The following is a 23794-nucleotide window of genomic DNA, read 5'->3' on the forward strand; positions in this document are numbered from 1 at the left end:
CATCCAGCAGCAGGCCTTGTCGTCAATTCTAGGTTGATAAAATGAAATATGTATATATATACGAATATGACCCACTAATGAATACACTAAATACAGCAATGTGGCTATTTGAAAACACTGCATTTGCTAAATAAATATGTCAATTGTGTTCACGTTAGTCACACGTTAGCTCAGCAGCCTGGGTGAAAATAGTAGTACACAGTGCTACTTTTGAAAAACTGCTTTTTGAGTGGAAAATATGACCAGAATCTCTGGAAAAACATCTCACAAACGCTATAGACGGTCATGAACGTTAACGAATGCTATAATAAGTCCAACAAATTAGTATAAACAGTACTTACACGGTCGTTTCGAAATGCACAAACACGCGCTGATTTCCCCGGAGAAATTTATTCTTTGACTGAATGCTCTGGGAAAATCTACCAAAACACTCGGCCCGGCGTCAAGGGGGCCATTTATATAGTTCCTCTAAGACCTGTGGACGAATACTTGCTGTGATGGTGGTGATGGGTCTTCCAAATATGGTGTCAAAAAATGGTGTCCTTCGGGCAAAAACTGACCAAACAGGACCTGACTGCCCGGCGTCTACCATGTTATCGCGCCCGCGATATCAGCGACTCGGAACCGTAATGCAGATCTGGACTGACGCATGTGGCTTCACAAAATGCAATCATGTCAACATGAATACACAAGAGGATATTATCTAACATTGAATTGTATGACCCCTAATTTAGCTATTTTAAGGGTGGCGGTACACTGGGCAAAATGATAAAGCAATGTATTTGTCAACAGGACAGTAAGGGAAACAAAGGAAATCATTCAGTGAAATGTATCTGTGGAAAAGAGGTTGCTATGCAACCAGTACAAACTGAGACATCCGCTTGCATATGGACTGCGTTCATATAATGCTTTTATCCAAAACGCTTTACAAATTATGCCTCAAATTTCCCCATTCAGTTTGACACGCTGCCGGGAGGAGCTGGAACCAGATGACCACTCTACCTCCTGAGTCACTGTTGCCCAACATTGCCCAACGTTGCCCAACAATGTTGCCCAAAACATTGGCCAGTTTATCACCACTGTTATGTGTACTTTCACATATACTTACTGTCTTTTGGTGTACATTCACATGGTGGTGGGTGTACTCACTGTCTGTTGTGTTGCATTCACTTGGTGGTGTGGCTGTGGTGGCTTAATTGATGTCCACTAATTGATTGTTGTAATTGACACTGCTTCTGTATAATTGGACACAGGTGTGGTGACGAGGCTCCACGCCCTATATAAGCAGACCAGGAGCTTGTCACTGTTGTCTCTCACCTGTTCTCTCACCATTTTGGCCATACTATTGGTATATCAAAAAGCTCTCCACCTTTTTGGTACACTTAGAGTAGTTGAATAAATATTGTTATTTTTGGTTAAAAACGTGTCTGACTCCTTGTGGCCACCACGTTGCAACCAAGGCCTAGGGCAGTGGTCGGCAACCTGCGGCCTCGAGGCCGCATGCGGCTCTTTAGCCAATCAGCTGCGGCTCCCTGGCCCAAAAAAATTTTCATACTGTGACACTGAAATGAAAAAATATTTCATCAACTAAGATATTTAGTCAACAAAAGGCTTACCTGTATGCCTGATATGTGGTGCGAAATTTGCGAACAACGAAAAATGTACTTTTTATTTTATAGATTTTCCACAAATAAGGGAAGGACTCTAATAGAGCTGCATAGTTCAGGGTTTTATTTCAAAGTAGGTTTACAGATGCAAGTGTTTTTTCTCCTTTTCTGTGTTTTATTTCAAAGTAGGTCTACACATGGTAGTCTTTTTTCAAAGTGGACTACTTTTATTTTATAAATGTTCCACAAATAAGGGAAGGACTCAAATATACCTGAATAGTTCAGGGTTTTATTTCAAAGTCGGTCTACAGACACCAGTGTTTTGTCTCCTCTTCTGTTTTTTATTAAAAAATAGGTCTACACAGCCAGTATTTTTTCTCCTCTTCATAAGAGTTTGAGGTTTTCCTTTGTTATAACAGGTAAAAACAGCAATTAAAAAGTCAAAAAAAATTAGTTGCTTTATAATCCCATTAATGCAACAAACTGTGTGCTATAAGTATAAAGTATAATAAATCGCAAATTACTTTGGGTATGCAATTGTCAGGCGTTTTATGCTAAATGTGGGGTATGCTTGGGGATATATAAAATGTTATACACTGTGTTATCTTCATTTTAAGGGTAAATAGGTTGTGCGGCTCCCTGAGCATTTTATTTTGTGGGACGGGGGAAAAGTGGCTCTTTTGATAGTAAAGGTTGCTGACCCCTGGCCTAGGGGAAAGCGAGCCATCTCTGCTTGACTGTGGAGGCCTTAGGGCAAAACATGCAGGCTTGGTTGTAACAACCACAATAACTGTTTTATTAGCTGAAAGAGCAACTCTAATGGAATTCACTGAACAACTCCCTTCATAGGTTTGTGTTGGCATTAGCTGCCATGACCATTACAGTATAAATGTAATGACTACAAATACAAACTCAAGCACTTTTGGTAAAATTTCACTACAATTGATTTCGGCAGTATCCCATGACTTGTAAATGACAAGTTGAATTGTTACGCCCCCTTACAGAACTAAAAACAAACAAAATATCACTGCAAAAAAAAAGTACTAACAAACGAGCCAATGCATTTGTAATGTGTTTATTGATACATTTTCTACATTTTAAATTAATTTTAAGTTTCCATATTAGGGTTTGTTTGAAGTCACACTGAAACACATTGAAAGCGTGCAAGAAACAAAGAACAGTTCAAATGCAATTACATAACCGCTCCATGCTACAAAGTCACGTGAGGGCGTGCATGCTGCCATTAAAAAAGGCGTGTCAAGGCGTGTCCCCAATCATCTTGTGTTAATACATGTCTGTGTAAGTGTGACTCATGATGTGGAACTGTTGAAGCTTGCCTATCTGTTTACACTCCTAAGTGGGCCGGCCCGTGACACACATCATCTAGAGGCCATTGACATCCTGCTCGATTAGGAAGCCAATTTCATCTGTTTCCATTTACTTGCATGCCTGAACTTCCTGAAGAGTTCCCTATAAAGTTTATATATTGAAATATGCTTTATTTTTATATATATACTTTGCTTTTGTAAATTAAATGTTTGTACAAAACCCAGTTCCAGTGATGCAGAGATACAGTATGCCACTCTTGGGCTGTATTGTAAGTATGTGGAGGTGGTATCAGTGGTCAGTCGTCCTTATGAACACAATTAAGTGGTGGCTGACCACTAGGTGCGCTGGGGCGCCGCCCCCCCCTGGTTGAGAGCAATGAGAGAGTAGGAGAAGAAGAACTTGTGTTTTTTTATTTTAGATATTTTGAAGGCTTGAAGCCCTAAAAATAAACTAAACATGTTTAAAATGAATAATAATTACTATAAAAATGCACAATAACGTTAATATAGCAATAAATATAGTATAAATCATTGTTTTTTGCATGCTATTCTAATCTCCTCTGCCTCGTTTGTGATTGACGTCAGTCTGAATCCGGGACATCCAGGGCGCTAGACAAAACGCAGGGAGTAGGCGTCACTGCGCGCAAGCGGCCAATCGTAATGAATCTAGTAAATACATTTTTGCCTATCAATGGTCATAAATATGATCTGGGGCGGGGGCTTGGGAGGGCTGGGGGGGTCGCGGTTTCGGGCGCTCTGGACAAGCAAGCATTGCAGACGCACTCTGTGCTCACGCCTCCACACTCTGTGTTCACTCGTCAGTTGTCACCAGTTGACATGGTTTCGGTTTCAAGGAGTATTTTCATTTTCGATTTATAGTTATTTGTAGCTTTACAACATTACAACCTCGAATGCAGGTAAATCCCTCAAAACAATACCTTTTGAGAGATGAACACTGGAGTGAAAGAGTTTCTACCTCATCAGCCTGATATCTCCTCAGTTCAGAAACACTCAACAGACCGAAGAAGGATATACTCTGTCGTTTTCTACTTGTGGTGGCTAACAAGAAGCTACATGGTAGCTGGATGCAGCTCCGTTAGCTACCAGCTAATGGTATGGACTGTAACTTTACTGGAGTAGTGGATTATGGCTTGTTGTGGACTGGACAGCTGAATATCTCGCCCCATTCAACTCTTGTGATGCTAAGTAAGTCTTGTAACGATAGCTGATCATGCTGTGTGTGTCTGTGTGAGAGAGAGAGAAAGAGAGAGATAGAGGGGGATACTAATTAATTTCGCCGCGGGGGGCATAATCACCGGGACAATATAATGGTAACTTGCTTAAAATGACAAGGTATACATCTGTGATTATTAATTGACGGATCTGAATACGAGAGAGAGAGGGAGAGAGAGAGAGAGAGAGAGAGAGAGAGAGAGAGAGAGAGAGAGAGAGAGAGAGAGAGAGAGAGAGAGAGTTAAGTAGTGGGCGAGAGAATGCCTTTACCTGGCTCAGTGAATCTGAATAAACACACAGCGTGGGCGTACCTCCCAACGTGCAGCTCTATTCAGATGCAAAAATTTACCCAGCCCCCACCTCTCCTCTGTGGAGAGGACAAACTGTTTCAAAACAGCCTTTTTTAAACACAGAATTCTTACAATTAGAGTTATTATATCTGTTCGCTGTTATACTAAATATGTTCTTCAACTCTCAAACTGTAGTTATATATAAAATGTTTAAAAAAAACACAAAAAAATAAAAATAAATGTATTGTGTCTCTCTGTCATTTCACCCTGGCGACTTGTAGGCATCATCACCAGACTGGGTCACATATTGATTGATGGCAATGGTGATAGTTGTACTCTAACTACTTAAAAATGCGTGCCTCTGTACATGTTTGCAAAATGTTTGGTATAGCGCCCCCCCCTGGAGAATAATTCACCAGCCGCCAATTGGCAGTGTTCGCAGGTGGGAAGTCGGTGGGATATGAGTCCTGGTCATTGCAATAGCGACTCCTACTGGTCGGTTGGGGCGCCTGTTCAGCAGGGAGGGGGTCTGGGGGAGATAGCGTGAACCTCTGTGCGTGTTGCGCTCTATCCTAGCTGTCAGGTGAAAAGCAGCGGTTGGCGACTCCACATGCATCGGAGGAGGCATGTGGTAAATGGTGCATTTAATTTTGTTCCTCACATTCACGCACACATTCACACACTTCAGGTGCTTCAGGTGTTTGATTGATTGATTGAAAACTTTATTAACAGATTGCAGAATGGGTACAATACGGTACGGCTCAATACAAACAACTGTTAAGAGGATGCAGACCAGAGAAACACTTTTGTCAGGGTCCCCCATTTTCAATTCATCAAGACATTTATGACATACATGACATACAGATATACAGTACTGTTTCATTAAGACATTTGGACATTTACCGGGGCCAGTTTCTAATTGCAGCCACCCGTAGGTGCTCTTTGAGAGCGGTTTTGACGGAGGGTAGGGATTCACATTATTTTACGGCTGTGGGTAGGGAGTTCCACATTGTTGTGGCATAATTGCTAAACGTGTTTAGTCCCTTGTTTGAGACGAATCTTGGTTGAACATGATTTGTGGAGCTCCCTCTGGTGTTGTGGTCGTGGAATTCACTGACCTTTGGGAAGTATTTCGACATGTACATGGGTATCTTAGTGGTGTAGTGTATCTTGTAGACCAGGCCCATTGCAAGTTGCTGTACTCTGTCGTCTACTCTAAGCCATCCTATAGGTTGTCAAAGTGGGCAGGGGTGAGGTGGGTTTTAAGAGTAAGGTCAAGCAGTAGTCTGACCAGTTTCTTTTGTGATATATATAGTACACTATATCTGTACTCCTGTACATGTGTGTGTATACCACTATATCTGTACTCCTCTACATGTGTATGTATACCACTATATCTGTACTCCTGTACATGTGTGTGTATACCACTATATCTGTACTCCTCTACATGTGTGTGTATACCACTATATCTGTACTCCTCTACATGTGTGTGTATACCACTATATCTGTACTCCTCTACATGTGTGTGTATACCACTATATCTGTACTCCTCTACATGTGTGTATACCACTATATCTGTACTCCTCTACATGTGTGTGTATACCACTATATCTGTACTCCTCTACATGTGTGTGTATACCACTATATCTGTACTCCTCTACATGTGTATGTATACCACTATATCTGTACTCCTCTACATGTGTGTATACCACTATATCTGTACTCCTCTACATGTGTATGTATACCACTATATCTGTACTCCTGTACATGTGTGTGTATACCACTATATCTGTACTCCTCTACATGTGTGTGTATACCACTATATCTGTACTCCTCTACATGTGTGTATACCACTATATCTGTACTCCTCTACATGTGTATGTATACCACTATATCTGTACTCCTGTACATGTGTATGTATACTGTAGAGCAGGGGTCGGCAACCCTAGGCACGCGTGCCTGCATAGGCACGCGGGGGCATTTGCATAGGCACAGGGGGCAGCAGTAAAAAAAAAAAAAAAAAAAAATTTTTTTGCTCTGAAATATTATAGTGAAATATTTTGCACTGTTGTCGCATTTATCTTGTTGAAATCCTCCCACAGGTTCTTTTTACTACCACATATTTAATTGAGACCCTTTATTTGTTTATTATTTCAATTTAGCTGGAAATACATTGCTACATCATTCAGTAACATTTGCAGAGCGTTATAAGAAAAACATTATTACGGTCACCATTGTGACCAGTGGGATTAATCAATAATTTTTATTATTTATTTTTCTATTTCAAATGTGAGTGAAATGGTCGCACTGTATGCAGCTGTTTGTCTGCATTGCACCCCCCCCCCCCAACTCAGATTCATTGAACATTGCACATGTTAAAAGCCATTTTTTTTTACTCAAAATGTGAGTATTACCAAGTCAACTTGTGTTCTTAAAACAATGACAATAAACATAGTTTTATTAGGTTGAAATAATGTGGTTGTGTACTTATTTTTCTGTTAACTTATTATGGATTGAAAACTGAAAACCTTAATGCACAGTAACTGAACTCAATATTTTTAAGTTCTGGTAACTTATTATTATAATTTTTTTTACAGTGTAGTCTTGCGATCAATCAAAACTTATTTACACGATATACCTCACATTCACCCTCCATTCACATCCTGGTGTTCTCCATTAGGCCTGTAGGTGGAGCTATGACAGCACACGTACAGTACACACACCGATGGTGTGTGATGTGTCCAAAAATGAATGGACAAATGTGAGTGAAATGGTCGCACTGTATGCAGCTGTTTGTCTGCATTGCACCCCCCCCCCCCCCAACTCAGATTTAGGGTTGATACAACCATCATAATAATAGTTAATAATAACAATAACAATAATGATGTAATAATGTAAAAATTATCATTAAAAATACCTGATTATGAGAAAAAAATATTACGATGCATGGAATATTGTTGAGGCACACTAGTTACAACTATATTTCAAACAGGCACTCCATGTCAAAAAGGTTGCTGACCCCTGCTGTAGAGCATTGTGCTAGTCTGATACACAAGCCTGAGACGTGACGGCCCCCGTACTACTCTGACGTCACTCAGGAAGTAAACACCGGTCAGCTTAGCAGCATTAGCACTAGACTGTATCGTGTCGTCCCTGTAAGATACTTGTATTAAATACCCATGTACGCTCACCTGCCTACCTCTCGTTCTTTCTACATGGTGTCAGACCAGTAGTCAACCCGTGTCCGAAAGTGAAAAGCAAAGGTTTAGGAGGTAGCCTATAACTAGGATATATAACGCGCAAGGACTCACGTTCAGCATGGCGGAAGGATTCCGCAAACCGGGCCCACTCGTGTTTGACAGCCACGTTGCGGAGAATTGGAGAATATTCGAGCAAGAGTATGATATATTCATTGCTGCCGCACACTATAACAAGCCGCCTCGCTCTCAAGCCTTCATCTTGCTAAATCTGGCTGGCTCAGAAGCCATAGAACGGGAACGGGCGTTCGTGTATGGACCAGCCCTGTACGATGGAGACGACGAGCAGGGAGAAGAAATAGTCCCTGCACAATCAAGAGAGGACCCGGAGTGCTTGAAGAGGAAATTCCGTGAGTTATGCAATCCACAAACAAATGTCACTATGGAAAGGCACAAGTTTAATACAAGGAGCCAGAAACAAGATGAGACTATTGAAGCCTATGTCAGTGATTTAAAAATCAAAGCAAAGAGCTGTCAATTCGGAGATTTGCGCGAAGAGCTAATCAAAGATAGACTTGTGTGTGGCATAATAAATGATGGCATGAGGAAGCTACTACTCTGTGACAGCAAACTAACTTTAACCAAGGCAGTGGAGACATGTCAGATCCACGAAATGACAGCACAACACACTAGGACACTGGCTGCACCAAAGCAAAGCACAACCAACGTAGATAGCCTACGGCACAGAATGAAAGAACGTGTTTACAAGAAAAAGCCAAATACAGAGCACTCAACTCGGTCCATAGCCAGCTGCAGCAACTGTGGAGGCAGCCACGAGCCCATACGAGAAAGGTGCCCTGCATTCGGCAAACAGTGTCACGGATGTGAGAAAATGAATCATTTCAAGCAGTACTGCAAATCCACTCCAGGGAGTCACAGAGACAATCCACAGCACCAATACAGAAAAAAGCACGCTGTGAACCAGATTGACAGAACAATATCGTCAGGCGATAGCGACGATTCGTTCTACTGTGATGGGGTCACAGTAGCGACAAACACAGTCAATACTGTGGGATCACCAGCGACACAAAATAGTGAAATATTCTGCAGAATCCAGGTCCACGGAATCCCCGTCGAGCTCAAAGTGGACACCGGAGCCAAGTGCAACGTGATATCTCGCAAAACGTTCAACCAAGTGAAATACAAAGAGAGAGTGGATCGCTCCAGGACAGCGAGGCTGGTTGCCTACGGAGGAAATGAAATATACACCTTGGGGACAACGCTAGCATGCTACATAACAGATAAGTCCCACTCCCTACAGTTCCACGTGGTGCAACAAGACGTCCAGACGCTGCTGGGTTTACAAGACAGCCTTAGCATGGGACTGGTCACACTCAGTAAGGAGATACACCAGCTGCATCTGACAGACGAGGAAAACTTTTCACACAAGATGTTCTCGGACTATTCAGACCTCTTCAAGGATGAGGTGGATAGGCTCCCCTACACCTACTCCATGAAAATCGACCGAGAGGCCACGCCTGTCGTCAGGCCAGCACGCCGGATCCCAGTCGCTATGCGAGAGAAGGTTAAGATGGAACTGGACAGAATGGCAAGCACAGGCATCATACCACCAGTCTCAGAACCCACTGAGTGGGTATCTTCAATGGTAGCAACCCACAAGAAGAACTCAGATGACATACGCCTCTGCATTGATCCACGAGACCTAAACAAGGCGCTCAAACGCCCACATCACCCAATGCGCACTGTGGAGGAAGTAGCAGCGCATATGCCAAACTCAACCGTGTTCTCAACACTGGACGCCAAGAACTCTTTTTGGCAAATACCGCTGGATCACAAATCATCGCTACTGACCACATTCAGCTCGCCATTCGGACGATTCCGTTTCCTCAGAATGCCCTTTGGTATAAGCAGCGCCAGTGAAGTCTTCCAACACACAATGGAGCAAATCTTCGCAGGATACCCCTGTGCAGTGATAGTCGATGACATTATCGTTGGAGGAAGCAGCGAGAAAGAGCATGACGAAAATCTCAAGAAAGTCCTCGACAGAGCACGTGAAGTCAACTTACGGCTCAACTCCAAGAAATGCAGGTTCAGACTGAAAGAAGTCGACTACGTTGGACACATGTTCACAAGTCAGGGTCTAAAGCCAGACCCATCAAAGACGCAAGCGATCAGCGAGCTGCCTGTGTGACGGATCATATTGGTCTGCGTTGTGTTGATGTTGAATGTAATGTCCCGAGGGGGAGTCGAACAGGGGGCTCCCGCGTCCGCGGGCGACGACACAGGCCGCTGCACTAAGAAGTGAATTCACTCCTAACTACCGTCTGTTAACCCTGTTATGGGGAAGTGAGTTTAATTTACCAGCCCGCACTGCCACAGTCACTCGTCAACACACCTGTTTCCGTGACTGTGGACATACCCACAGGCTTCCCCGTTACACTCACCTCCCTAAACTCACGCCCCTCAGGACATCCGGGTCACTGGGCACCACTGTGACAGATCATACTGGGTCTGCGTTGTGTTTGATGTTAAATGTGAATGTCCCGAGGGGGAGTCGAACAGGGGGCTCCCGCGTCCGCAGGCGACGACACAGGCCGCTGCACTAAGAAGTGAATTCACTCCTAACTACCGTACCTATGCGTCTGTTAACCCTGTTATGGGGAAGTGAGTTTAATTTACCAGCCCGCACTGCCACAGTCACTCGTCAACACACCTGTTCCCGTGACTGTGGACATACCCACGGGCTTCCCCGTTACACCTGCACCAGAAGATGTAACGGCTCTGCAGCGATTCCTCGGCATGGTAAACTACTTGGCCAGGTTTGTCCCAAACTTCAGTGAAATCTCAGCCCCCTTGCGACACCTAACGCACCATGACACAGAATGGTGTTGGTACAAGCAGCACCAAGACGCATTTGACGCGCTGAAACAGTGTCTCTCAAACCCACCCACACTGATGTACTACGACGTCCGCAAGCCTGTCACACTCACGTGCGACGCTTCCCAGTATGGCCTAGGCGCGGCGTGTCTACAGGACGGTGTCCCAGTCACTTATGCATCCCGCACCTTGACGGAGACGGAGAGGCGATACACACAGATCGAGAAGGAGCTCCTCGCAGTAGTGTTCGCGCGCTCCAAGTTAAACGACTACGTATACGGAAAGCACATCCTAATCGAAACAGATCATCAACCGCTGGTCACCATCATGTCAAAGCCCCTACACACGGCTCCAGCCAGACTGCAGCGTATGATGCTTAGACTCCAAAGGTACGATTTTGAGCTGAGGTACAAGAAGGGAAAGGACATGTATCTCGCGGACACGTTGTCACGTGCTCCCAGACAAACCACAGACCGGCTTAGTGGTGAAAAGACAGACTTTGAGGTCATGGCAGTGAGACACATTTCCTCATCACGTCTGAACGAGCTCAAGGAACACACAGAAAGGGACCCAACCCTGCAGAAAATATGCAACATCATCAACCACGGATGGCCTGCAAAGGAGTCGACGCTGCCGCCAGGGGCTCGCCAATACTTTGCATTCAGAGATGAGCTCACAATCGACGATGGCGTCATCATGAAGGGCTCAAGAGCCGTCATTCCCAAATCACTGCAAATGGACTACATCACGATCCTGCACAGAGGCCACCCTGGCACAGAGTCGACCAAGCGCAGGGCGAGGGACATTGTGTTTTGGCCTGCCATGGCAAAGGATATCGAGGAGAAAACGGCATCATGCCACGTCTGCAACAGCACAAAACAACACCAACAAAGGGAGCCACTCAAGCTGCATCCCATTCCAGACTTACCGTGGTCAACCGTGGCGACCAACATCTTCGAGTGGAATGGACGTCACCACCTAGTGCTGGTCGACTCATACTCAGGTTGGTTCGAGGTGGACCTGCTGCGTGACATCACATCCAACACAGTGATAACAAAACTGAAAAGACACTTCGCTGTGCATGGAGCCCCACACAAAGTAATATCGGACAACGGGGCCCAGTACACAAGCCAGCGCTTCAAGGAGTTCGCCTCGGCTTGGGACTTCGACCATGTGACCAGTAGCCCGGAGTTCCCGCAGGCGAATGGACTAGCGGAGAGAGCTGTGCGCAGCGCAAAGCAACTCATGGAGAGGTCCAGACGGGACGGAACAGACGTATTCCTAAATCTGCTCAACCTCCGTAACGTTCCACGTGAGCTGAGCGGCTGAGCGGCTCATGTCAAGACAGACACGTACCACACTACCCATCTGCAAGACACTACTGGTTCCTAAGGCGAAGGACAACAAGATGATCAAAGCACAGCTCGAGAAGAAACGCAGCATTCAGAAGTCGTGCTATGACAGATCAAGCAGGCCCCTCCAGCCACTGGCCCAGGGACACGTAGTGAGGTTACAGACTCCACGTGGATTCGACCGGATGGGCACAATCAAGAGCATCTGTAAGGAACCAAGGTCCTACGTCGTGGAGTCAGAAGGAGGAGAGTACAAAAGGAATCGGAGACACCTTCTTCCCGTCTCGGAACCGGAACCGCCACAGGGTGACCTCAGCGACCCCTGCGACCCCGATATCACTCTCCAACCTCCGACTGGCCAACCCGAAGGCAACAGTCATCCCGTAACCGAGAAGGCGGACGCTCAACAACACGCCCAGATACAAGAGACTGTTCAAAAGACTAACCCGCACACTCAGTCTCCGTACATCTCACGGGCAGGCCGCGTCTGCAGGCCAAACAGCAGATATATGTAGTGTTTGTCATAAGGACTGTTCGAAAAAGAAAAAAAACAAGGAGTAATGACGTTCATACTATACACCTGTTGTGTATTACCACTTGAAGTACAGTTAACCTGTGGTTTGTTCAGATAGCCACATGCTAGATATTAGTAGTAATCACTTGCATGGCGTAATTTGTTATAGCCTACTAGCCTGTAGACTGTAGAGCATTGTTAGTATTTACATTAGAGCACAACTTAAGAGGAAGGATGTAAAGCATTGTGCTAGTCTGATACACAAGCTTGAGACGTGACGGCCCCCGTGCTACTCTGACGTCACTCAGGAAGTAAACACCGGTCAGCTTAGCAGCATATAGCACTAGACTGTATCGTGTCGTCCCTGTAAGATACTTGTATTAAATACCCATGTACGCTCAACTGCCTACCTCTCGTTCTTTCTACATATACCACTATATCTGTACTCCTCTACATGTGTGTGTATACCACTATATCTGTACTCCTCTACATGTGTGTGTATACCACTATATCTGTACTCCTGTACATGTGTATGTATACCACTATATCTGTACTGCTCTACAAGTTATGACATCATTTTTACCCAGAAATCCAAATTGGCCACCATCCAGTAGAGTGAAAACGTAAGTTTTGAATTGGAAGGTACGATATTTTTCATGGTCAACTTACATGAAAGGCCAAATTTGATGCATTTTATTTGAGAATTTTGCATGAAATCTCATACATTCCAATTCTTCTGGGATTTTGGTGCTTCGGGCATTAAAGAGTTAATATCTGAATGTGCTCAGGGGAGACCCTCCTCCTGGTCCTGTCCTCTATACCCTCCTCCTGGTCCTGTCCTCTATACTCTGAAGAGGTTCCTCCAAGCAACAAGAATCAGCTGAGAAAAAAGCTTTACCCGACAAAACCAGGGTCAACCATGGCTCATCCCAGACTAAAGTGCGTTCAAAATCAGTGTACCAGCCAAATTATATTTATACCTTGGTTGGTACATAATTTTAAAGGTAATGTCATGATATACCAGAATACATGATCAAATATAGTTTAAAAAGTAAAATTATGGTGTCTTTTATAAACAAACTGAAAAATATCTTATCTTACAGTTAAATTTTTACTCTACTGGATGGCGACCATCTTGGATTTCTGGGTCAAAATGATGTCATAATGTGAAACTGATGTCAGAATCAGAATCCTCGTGGTCAACTCACACAGTGTCTTCATACCAGTGGCCATCCTGGATTTGGCCTGGGATTTTTGCGAGGGGCTTAGGGGCTATTTCTTTTTTTTAATAGAAGGTCTATTGTTATGGTTTGTAACCGACCTCAAACGCAACGGCACAGAGAGGAAGTTCAGAGTTAGCCAAAAGCTAGGGCGTATTTATTTACAGAGTCACAAGATGGATGAGGTACAGTAATCAAACAAACGGGGATCTGGCATGTGACGATGTAGCGGCTCTGCAGATACTCCCAGTAGATAGTGGTGAGGAATTGGCATGGGACGTTGTAGCGGCTCTGCAGATACTCCCAGCTTTCACTCACGGTGGAAAACGGAGAGAGAGAGAAATCAGAAACAGCCCAACGAACACACAGAGGCAGAGAGGTGACTGAGTCCAGTATTAATCCCAAGTGACTTGATCCTCGGTGTACCACACACAAGTTAGCTGAGTCCAGTGAAAAACAACACGGTATTCTTCAGTGTTATTCTAACACACAAATTAGCTGAGTCCAGTGCGAAACAAAACGGAATTCTTCAGTGTTATCCTAACACACAAATTAGCTGAGTCCAGTACAAAACAAAAACGGTATTTCTTCAGTGTTCACCAAACACACAAAAAACTGATAATCCAAAAAGGACTCTTTCCAAAAACTCACCAGAGCGCAACGCGTAAAGCGGGCAGATAACGAGGCGCAGCTCCAAACGGGGAACCAGGTTCTCCACAGCGGTTCTCCACAAAAAGGTCATGGAGAGAAAGAAGACAGGAACAGCGACAGGGAAAGGCAGGTATATGCAGTTGTATTCCAGAACGACCCAAAATCGATAGCAAGGGGGTCTGTGTATATAAAGCCTTCAGGGGCGCTAATTACAAACTGTGACAGCTGCGGGATGAGATTGATACTTGCTCCAAAAGCGTGTGGCGGGGAATGCACCAATCAACACGGCACCTTAAAGGAACGGAGCGCGTGGCGGGGAATGCATCAATCAACATAGTACCTTAAAGGAAGGGAGCGTGTGGCGGGGAGCGGACCAAACCTCACATATAGATGTCAAGTCAATCATCAAAACATGTTAGCGAGAGAATGGTCACGGAATTGACCAACTATGGTGTTCATGATTTGAATGCACATGGAAATGACTGAGGTGAAAACATCACAGAACTATGTCATCTTACATTTCTTAAGTACTTGGGCAAAGGAAGACCTAAGATGATGGTAGAGCAGTATCTTTTTTTTGTGATCAAATCTTTTTTATTTTGTTTTTCAAACATGAAACAAAACATCTCACAACACAATAATAATAATAATAATAATAATAATAATAATAATAATAATAATAATAATAATAATAATAATAATAATAATAATAATAATAATAATAATAATAATAATACATAAAAAGACATCCCAAAACATTAACTTAACACAACAATGACTAGACAATAAATGAGACAGACCGTACAGTTAACATCCCAAGCCCCCTCCATCACCACCCACCGCAGCCACGATCCCCAACCCTCGAGGGCCCAGAGTCCGGCACCCCAGCGAGTCAAAGCATCATGCCTCTTTAACACCATGACTCGCCGAGGCCCCGAACCAAGGCCCCCCCCCACCCGAGCCTGTGACCCTCCGACACAACCAAAGGGGCCCAGAACACATACATAACCAGTTATAAAAAAATAAAAAATAAACGATACACATGGAATCTCGCTCGGTCCCCCCCCCCACCCCCCGCTCACCCCAGGACCTCAATGTGAGCCACATCCCCAATGCACTATTTAGTAATCAAACATTGCCAAATGTATATGCGTTCTTTTATCTTTGCAACCGCTGCTAACCAGATCGCAATATTCGACTCTTTAACCCCTATAATAATATAATATAATGTGCAGTGGATATCTCCAGATAAATCACATCAAGATAAGTGAGAATCCATACCTTCTGGCATAATTTATCTGGGTGTATCCACCACCTCTTCTCCCTGTTGCCATCTGGGAGGCGATACAGGGCCTTCAAAGCCAGCACATTGCCACCACATCTACATCTACCTCACTATAATATATACTTGTATGTGCAATATTTTTTTTCTACTGTGATGATTTTGCAATGCTTTTTTAACCCTTTTGAATGTTCCTGTGAATAAGTGCATATGTAGCGGGGGGTATGAGTGGGTACATGAATGTGTGGTGTGTCAGTGAGTATGGGCACACTAATGTATGTATGGTAGTATGTCTATGGGTACATCATGGATGTGTTGTGTGGTAGAGTGGGTACAACACATGTATGTACGGTAGTGTGCCTATAGGTACATCATGGATGTGCTGTGTGGTAGAGTGGGTATGTTGGTATCGTTATTTTAGGCGGTGCACAAACCAATCTTGTTGTACTGTATTGTGCAATGACAATAAAGCTTTCTACTTCTACTTCTTTCTACTTCTACTTCTAAATGTATCTATATTTAGATGTATTACTGTAAGTGGTTTTATGTAACCTCGTTCCCAGTTTTAGCTCCTCCGTGAGATAAAGCCTGGTAAAGAACTACTGCCGAAAGTGTGTATGGGGTAGAATTTCCGGTGTATGTACTTCCCCTGGAAGCTGCCTCCGAACGGACCAAACTTTTCCCGAATCCTGTCGGAAAACAAGCTAGAACATCCCGGTCATGTAGTAAATTCTTCAGGCAAAGCCGCTGCAGTGGCTTAAACGAGGAAATATTGTGCACTTCACACATTTCTATAATTGTTTTGTCGAAACCGGAAAGCCTGTAGCCGGTACTTCCTGTACTTCCGTTTTCACACTTTAGGAGGCATAGCTTTACCAGCCTAGTTTTATGACTGTGGAGTAAGAGAGAGGGGCCAGGATAGAAGCCAGTGCCCAGGAAAGGAGCACTCTTTTGGGGCAGTATAGAGCATGACTGTGTCGCAGGAGTGAGGGGCCAAGCCAGGGGGACCAGGTTTTTTCGTTTATTTCGGGAAGACCTGTGCACAGGTGTCGGGACCAAAGAAATGGCTGGGAAATGCCTTTTTCAGTGCCTAAATGTCAAAAGCATGTTTTTCAGCCACCACACAATTATACCCATAACCTATAACCATCCGATGATGGCCGCCAAACTGTGCAATCATAACTTGCATGTTTGGTGGAGATATGGCAAAAAACTACGGGGGGAAAATACTATTTTTGGTATCGTTTTTATTAAAAGTGTCAACTTTTCGTTTCAGGGTTAGTGTAACTGAGGGGTACAATTCCCTGACTGTATTAAAGAGTATGATATATTAAACCACTACTAGTTATGTACTTTAATTACTGGCCATACAGTACATGAATATATATGGTGAACACCCACACAAGAATACGGCATTGACACATAAAGTACTATTTGGAGGGTATTTATTATTATTAAGCAACGTTAGGTTACAGATTGAGAATTAGGCTCGCGCTTGTATGGCGAAGAACACACGTAAAGTCAGTCAAGAGCGTAAGTCAATGAGAATAGTATGAATACTAGGATGGGTCTAAACTGACGCCACCTGTGGTATAGCAATTACATAGGGCACACTAGTACCAGCTGGAGACACTGGGGGGTTCCCTCCGGGTGTAAGGCCGGCAGGGGTAGAGGAATGTTCGGGTACAAAGTCTGGGTCAACGAGGAATAACGAGGCTCCAGATACAGGAGCCAGTGCATGTACTCCCTTGTCAGTAGACAAAGCAACAGCTATAATCCAGTATGCTCGACAGCATGGAAGACAGCTAGCCAGCCTCTTCCTAGAGGCGGGCTCGAGTGATGATCCTCACGGGGGGTAGATCCCAAACGACAGTGGGATCGACGGTTCTCTGCTCCAGCGGTCACGGTCCCAAAGCAATATAATCCAACCAGAAATGGTTCTGCAGTCGCCGGTGTAGGTTCTCCGGTGTACATATCCAACGGTTCTCGTCTAGGACTCCTCGGGTGGGGGCACGAGTTTAGGCCGCCCAGCCTGGATAAGTGCACTAGCTATATACACGACGAACCGGTGGTGATGCTGGTCACTGAAGAACTGTAGCCGCACGATACACTATAAATGATAGACTATTACTTCACATTAGAATAAGTCGAACTCAACGTTACTGCGCTAAACTCTGACACTTTTACTATTCTATTCGCACATGTTCTAAACGCTCTATTTAGATGCAAGGTTGCTCACTTCACTGCACGTTGTATGCGTGGTGAAGGCTTGGACACTGAACTTGAACTACTTGATGAACTACTGCTGTTTACACCTGCGCCGTATTTATACTTAAGTGACAATATAGTTCCAACCTGGTCACTCTGGTCCTGAATCACTACACTGCCAAAGACATGTTCCAACATGTCCCAAACTCACCCACTGCACCTGTCTGAGTACGAGACTGCCTGGAGCCTGGGGGGGGGGTGTCCAATAGGAGAGCGTATATTACTCTGGTTTGTACGCAGGTAAAGGGATATTCCGTGTATATATACAAATAATATACAAGGGATATCAAACGATATACAAATATTATACAAGGGATATCAAACAATAAATATATATATTCGGTTTAATCTGACCCTTTGTAACAGCCGCCTCCTAATTAGTCCGCACCTAATTAGTTAAAGCGAAGACAGATTAATAGTCCTGTCAACTACTCAATGTCTGTTGTGGGGAGTAGGGCAATCTACAAAGTCAGTGGGTCATGATCGTCATCAAGGGAGTCAGGGAGCCTCGGCAACTCTATCAGCCTCGCCACGGGTCGGGTGTAGGTCCGTCCCTGGACAATGACTTCTGCCGCTCTGACCTTTCCGTCGGCACCAGTGATCACTTTGCTTACGCGGCCGGCCGGCCATGCAGCTCGGGGTAGTGACTGGTCTATGATCATAACGACTGTGTCCACTTTTAAGTTGTCCCTGTCCTTGACCCGCTTCTGACGGGCTGGAATGGATGGTAGGGAGCTTAGGAGGAAGCGGGCCTGAGACTGGTTGATCTGTGCTTGGCTGTGTCTCCACATCCTCCGTCTGTTCCTCTTGTTCGGTCTGTACCCCGTCTGAGGAGGGGCCGGTTCCGGCCGCCCCATCAAGAAGTCGCTTGGGGTGCTGGGTTTGAGGTCAGCTACGTCGCTTGGAGCGCAGCTGAGGGGGGTGGAGTTCGGAACTCCCTCTTCTTGGGCCCACGGTTCTCTCACAGGCCTCTCGTCTAATGTCAATAGCCTCTCAACGGGCTGTACGAGAGAGTGGCCGGTGTCGCTCACCTTTGTGTGCAGGCAGCGTGTAGACGTGGGTTGACTGTCAAGTCCGTAGAGGGGGCCCTGGAGCGTCCACCCCAGTCGGGTCTGAACCGCGACTGGCCATCCTTTGGGTCCGATGTGGGCCGCCTCAATTGGGAGAATGAGGTCCGCGTGGTCGGAGCCTATGAGCAGGGTCGGTGTGGCGCCGTCGATAAGCGGTATAGGTAGTTGACGTAGGTGCACGTACTTCGCCATCAGCTGTGGGATGGGGTAGGTGTACTGTGACAGGCCTATGTCGTGGCTGGTGAAGACGTTGGTGATGCTATACTGCTTCTCGGGCTGCTCGATCGCTGCTATCTTGAAGGAGACATTTTCACCCTTTATGGTCTTCTGGTCTCTTCTTTTTTTTTTTTTTACTTACATTTTTATTGAACACTCATAGACATACAACACAACATATACAATAACATCAATAACACTACAGTACAATGATGTAGGCCCCTTGAGCTCGGCTGCGCTCATCTTCCCAGACCCCCGCCAGAGGAACCTCCCACCCTCCCCCCCTAGAAACCGGGCTCCCCCGCATCCCAGGTCCGTCCCACGCGGGGTCCAGCACTCAGCGACACGGGCATCTTGAATCTGATTGGGCCCGACCCAGTAGAGGGGCGAGGGGCAATACTCCCCCCCACCGAGCCAAGCCCGCTACCTCCCATGCCACCAAGCCCCCCACCCCACGCACAACCAACCCACAACCCACGGGATCCCACTCTTCCAGGTCAAACCGCCTAAACGCTGACCCCCACCCCCCTGAGTTGAGCCCATTGGCGCCCCCCATATCTTAGGCCGCTGCGCCCGTAGCCGGGCCCCCATCGACACGGGTCCCTTGAATCAATTGGGCCAGGCCCAGTAGAGGAAAGGATAGGGGACTCCCCCCCACCGAGCCAAGCCCGCTATTCCCCATGCCCCCGAGAGCCCCACCCCACGCCCATCGGCCCCCCAACGCTCAGGGCCCCGCCAGGCAAAGTCCAGCCTCTCTGATCCCCCTGTGAGAGACCCCTCCCTCCTCCCTGAGAGATAGAACACCCCCATATCCTGGTCCACCATGCGCCGAGCCGAGCCCCCAGAGCCCCCACCCACCCCCGCCCGACCGCCAGGCCCCTGGCCCACTAGAGCCCCAAGCCCAGGTCCGCAGAAGGTCTAAGCACCACGCCTCAATGGCCCCCCGACCCCCCGCGACGCCAAGCCCGGTGCCCCCCCGGTCCCGACACCTGACCGCCCAGGCACGATGGCCGAGGACCCCAGGAAACCCATTGTACCTCCCATGTCACCGACATCACCACACACAAATGAAACTAACAATACAATAAGCACACTCTTTCCCCGGTTGGCGGTTTGGAGGGGGATCAGCCCTCCTACTGGAGAAGCCCCCCCCCCCCCCAGAGACTAAGATACCCCCCGCAGGAGGTTCTCCAAGCCTCTCTTCATGTCCAACATTTTGAATTCTTGTCCTTCATATTTGTCCATGTGCACATTTAAAACATATATACTTTACATAAATCGCTCCCAAGGTGCACGGGGGATCCATGTGTCTCCCCCTCTCCCCTGCTGGTAGGTGCAGAGTATTGGCTCTCCTGTTGAGAGGGCTCTGCCTAGTGGCGAGGGGTGCCTGATGTCTTGGCCCCCCTTCCTCTCACTATAATTGTCCAACATTAGTGTTGTCTATTGTGCTAGAACTCCTGGTCAAAGTTCTCTGTCTGCTTTTCCTCCTGTTCCGAGACCCCCACCTTCCAGTCCTCCCGTGATTCGAGTCCCATGTTCCATTGACTCTCCTTCATCCCAGTCCAATGTGTGTAAACCTCTGTGTGATTATAGTTCTCCATTCTCTGTGCGTAGCATGTTTACTCCTCCAATTATTCTATGTGTTGTATATTTACCCTCCTAATTATTTCCATCTGCAGTGTTTATAGTGCGCATTCGTGTATGTGTTCCATTGGGCATTATTGTCTATAGCTGGGGTGGTTAATCCGTTCTTTATGTACTCCTCTCGTTCGCCTCCCCGTGTCTCACCTCGTCTCTTCCTTCACGTCTCCTTATCATTTCCTTCACCTCAAATCTCAAAAAGTTAATAGTAACCGCTCTCGGGGGGCCTGCCAGCGGGCTGCTTCGGCGCAAGCGCCCCGTGGGCTCTCTGAATCTCCATCACCACATACAGGGCCATATACTCCCTTTCCACTCCGTCCTCCAATCTCCATAACCGGGTATTATTTCTCCGCGGTCTCCCTTCCATGTCCGTCAGCTTTAACTTCATTTTTTCTTGTTATAGAATTGCAATTGTCAGTACTTTGTGTATCTTCATTTCCCATTCCTCCGCCTCTGCCGTTCTCCCTTCCAACGTCGCCACGCTCTCACCCTGTTCCACCATCTTTTCATTGACCGCTTCGAGTCCCGCATCCATTTCTCCCCCGATATCCTCCTGCTCCGTCTTCAATTCCTCCCCCAGCCTCCCGACATCGGTCCTTATCGTGTCCGTAATTGTCTGCATATATCCGCCAATATTGCGTCCGTCATTGTTTTCATCATTGTTTTCATATATGCCAATATCTCGGCCTGCATGCAGACCGCCCATCCTGGCACTTCCCTGTCGAGCGCGGCCGGCCCACCTCCTCCTTCCACCTGGTCCCTCTCTCCCTCGCGACGGGGATTTTGTATCTTCAGATTCTCCCTTCTCAGAGATCCCTCATTTTCTCTCTTCTTCTCATTCCTTGTTTCCTCCTTGTTCCTTGATTGCATCTCCATTTTTTATTTCTTTTCGGGTCTTTATTCATCCGTTTTTTTACTTATTTGACCAGGAGCTCCAGCACACGCGTGCTACCCGTTTCCTCTCCCTTCTGGTCTCTTCTAATGGTACGGATTGTCATTGTTCCTTTGGCACCCCGCAGGCCCAACTGGGCTGCGGCGGAAGCGAGGAGGAGAGTCTTTTCAGACCCATCGTCTAGGACGGCGTAAGTGTCCAGGACCTTGTCCTCGTAGCTCAGGAGCACTCTGACCACTTTGATGAGCACTCGGGGGGTCCCGCTATGCTTGGGGTCTATGTGGAGCACTCCTGTTGGTCGGTTGCCTCGTCGGGCTATTCTTCTCATGTTATCCTCGCACAGGAATCGGCGGTGACCGGCTTGTGGGGGGTCAGACGCAATCCACTGCTCCATTTCGGCAATGGTCAGTTTCGGGAACACGTCGCACTGGTCCAGCCAGTGTCCTCCGCGGCAGTACGTACAGTCGATCTTCCATACCTCCTTTGCCGGGGGGTTGTCACCTGTCTGTGGTGCCACAGAATCTATATGGTGCGAGTAGCACCGTGACTCCCAGTGTCTGCTGTAGCAGTCAGGACACCAGGGGGCGGTCCTATGGATCTTCGGTAGTGGTGCTATCGCCTCGGCCTGATACATCACCGTGACGGGCCCACTTTGGTTTCCTGGCGGACGCTTGTTGATGTCGTGCAGGACCTCCAAGTGGGCGCCGTCGCACTTGCTGCATTTCTTCTTTAAACGGCACTCAGCTGCCATATGGCTGCGCGCGCAGCGGAAGCAGCGGCGGTTGGCTTTGATCCACTGACTCACCTCGTCAGTGGTCAGCTTCTTGAAAGTGTCACATTGATACAGCCGATGTTCCTTTTCACAGTACTGGCATTCAATCTTCCACTCCCCCTTGGTCGGGGGGTTGCTGTGGTTCTCGTGCTGCGGCACTGACTCGGCCTGGTGCATAACAGTCACTGACCGGCGGTTATCATTAGATCTCCGAGGTCCATCTCTTGGGCTTGGTCCACTCCACACGAACGTGTCCAGTCGTAGGCTGCTGACTTCCCTCGCGAGGAAGGCGGCCAGGTCTAGGAGGGATGGCTCGGGACCGTCGGGATCACGGTGGTCTCTCTGCCGCCGAAAGCGCTCTTGGCGGGCTGGAGGGAGCTTCTCTAGTATTCGTTCCACATTAGAGTTAGCATATAGTTCATATCTCCCTTTCTCCTTTTGGGACCCCAGCATCCCTACCAGGGACTGTACCTTGATAGAGAGGTCATCCAATGCTCTATTTGTTACGTTCTGGACACCGACCTCGGTCGGTGACCACCCACATTCCTGGCATATGTCACTGGGCTTGTCACCTGTCATTTCGCTGTCAATTAGTGCTGTCACTTAGGGGTGGTTCCTGATTGGCTGTCACGGGGGTGTGTGTGGAATGTTGGTATTGGTGTCTATGTAACATACCTCTCTTCTGCTTGTCCATTGTCAGGTCTTCACTAATTGCGTTCGGGGATAACGCGGACGGTTCTACTCTGGACTTCCAATAAGCTCCCATTTACCTTATTTTCCACTTGTGCTTTTAGCACTTGTTCTCTCTTAGAATTTACTCTGTGTTCTTACTATTAAAGTCGAACCTGTTCAAGAGTAAACACTCTCTGTCTCTGTGATTGCCTTCACCCATTGGAATTCACCTACCTGCATTCTGACAGAAGACCTGACCATCAGAATTCCATGGAGGCCATCATGGAGATGCTCCGGACGCAGGGAGCAGCCCAGACACGGATGGAGGAACATCAGCAGCTGGTCAGCGCCGAGTTAATCCGACTCAATGGGGTCGTCGGATCATCCCAAGCGGTGGCGCAGTCGGCGTTGGCCACAGCCCGACAAGCCCAAGAAGGAGTGGCTGGTGTTCAGTCAGCGGCGGGAGAAGCAGCGCTCCACGCAGAGGAGAGTCGGGGGGTGTTCGGGGTCCAGGAGCGGTACCGCGAACCACATCTGCAGGCGCCCGCTCGCTATGACGGATCACCGGATGGTTGTCGGGAATTCATCACCCAGTGTCTACTCGTTTTCCGGCTGCAACCACGATCATTTCCATCGGCGACAGCGCAGGTAGCGTATATTATCACACTGCTCACCGGTCAAGCTCTCTCCT

Source organism: Notolepis coatsorum (genome assembly GCF_963971535.1).
Source record: "Notolepis coatsorum genome assembly, chromosome: 18".
NCBI classification, from domain to species: domain Eukaryota; kingdom Metazoa; phylum Chordata; class Actinopteri; order Aulopiformes; family Paralepididae; genus Notolepis; species Notolepis coatsorum.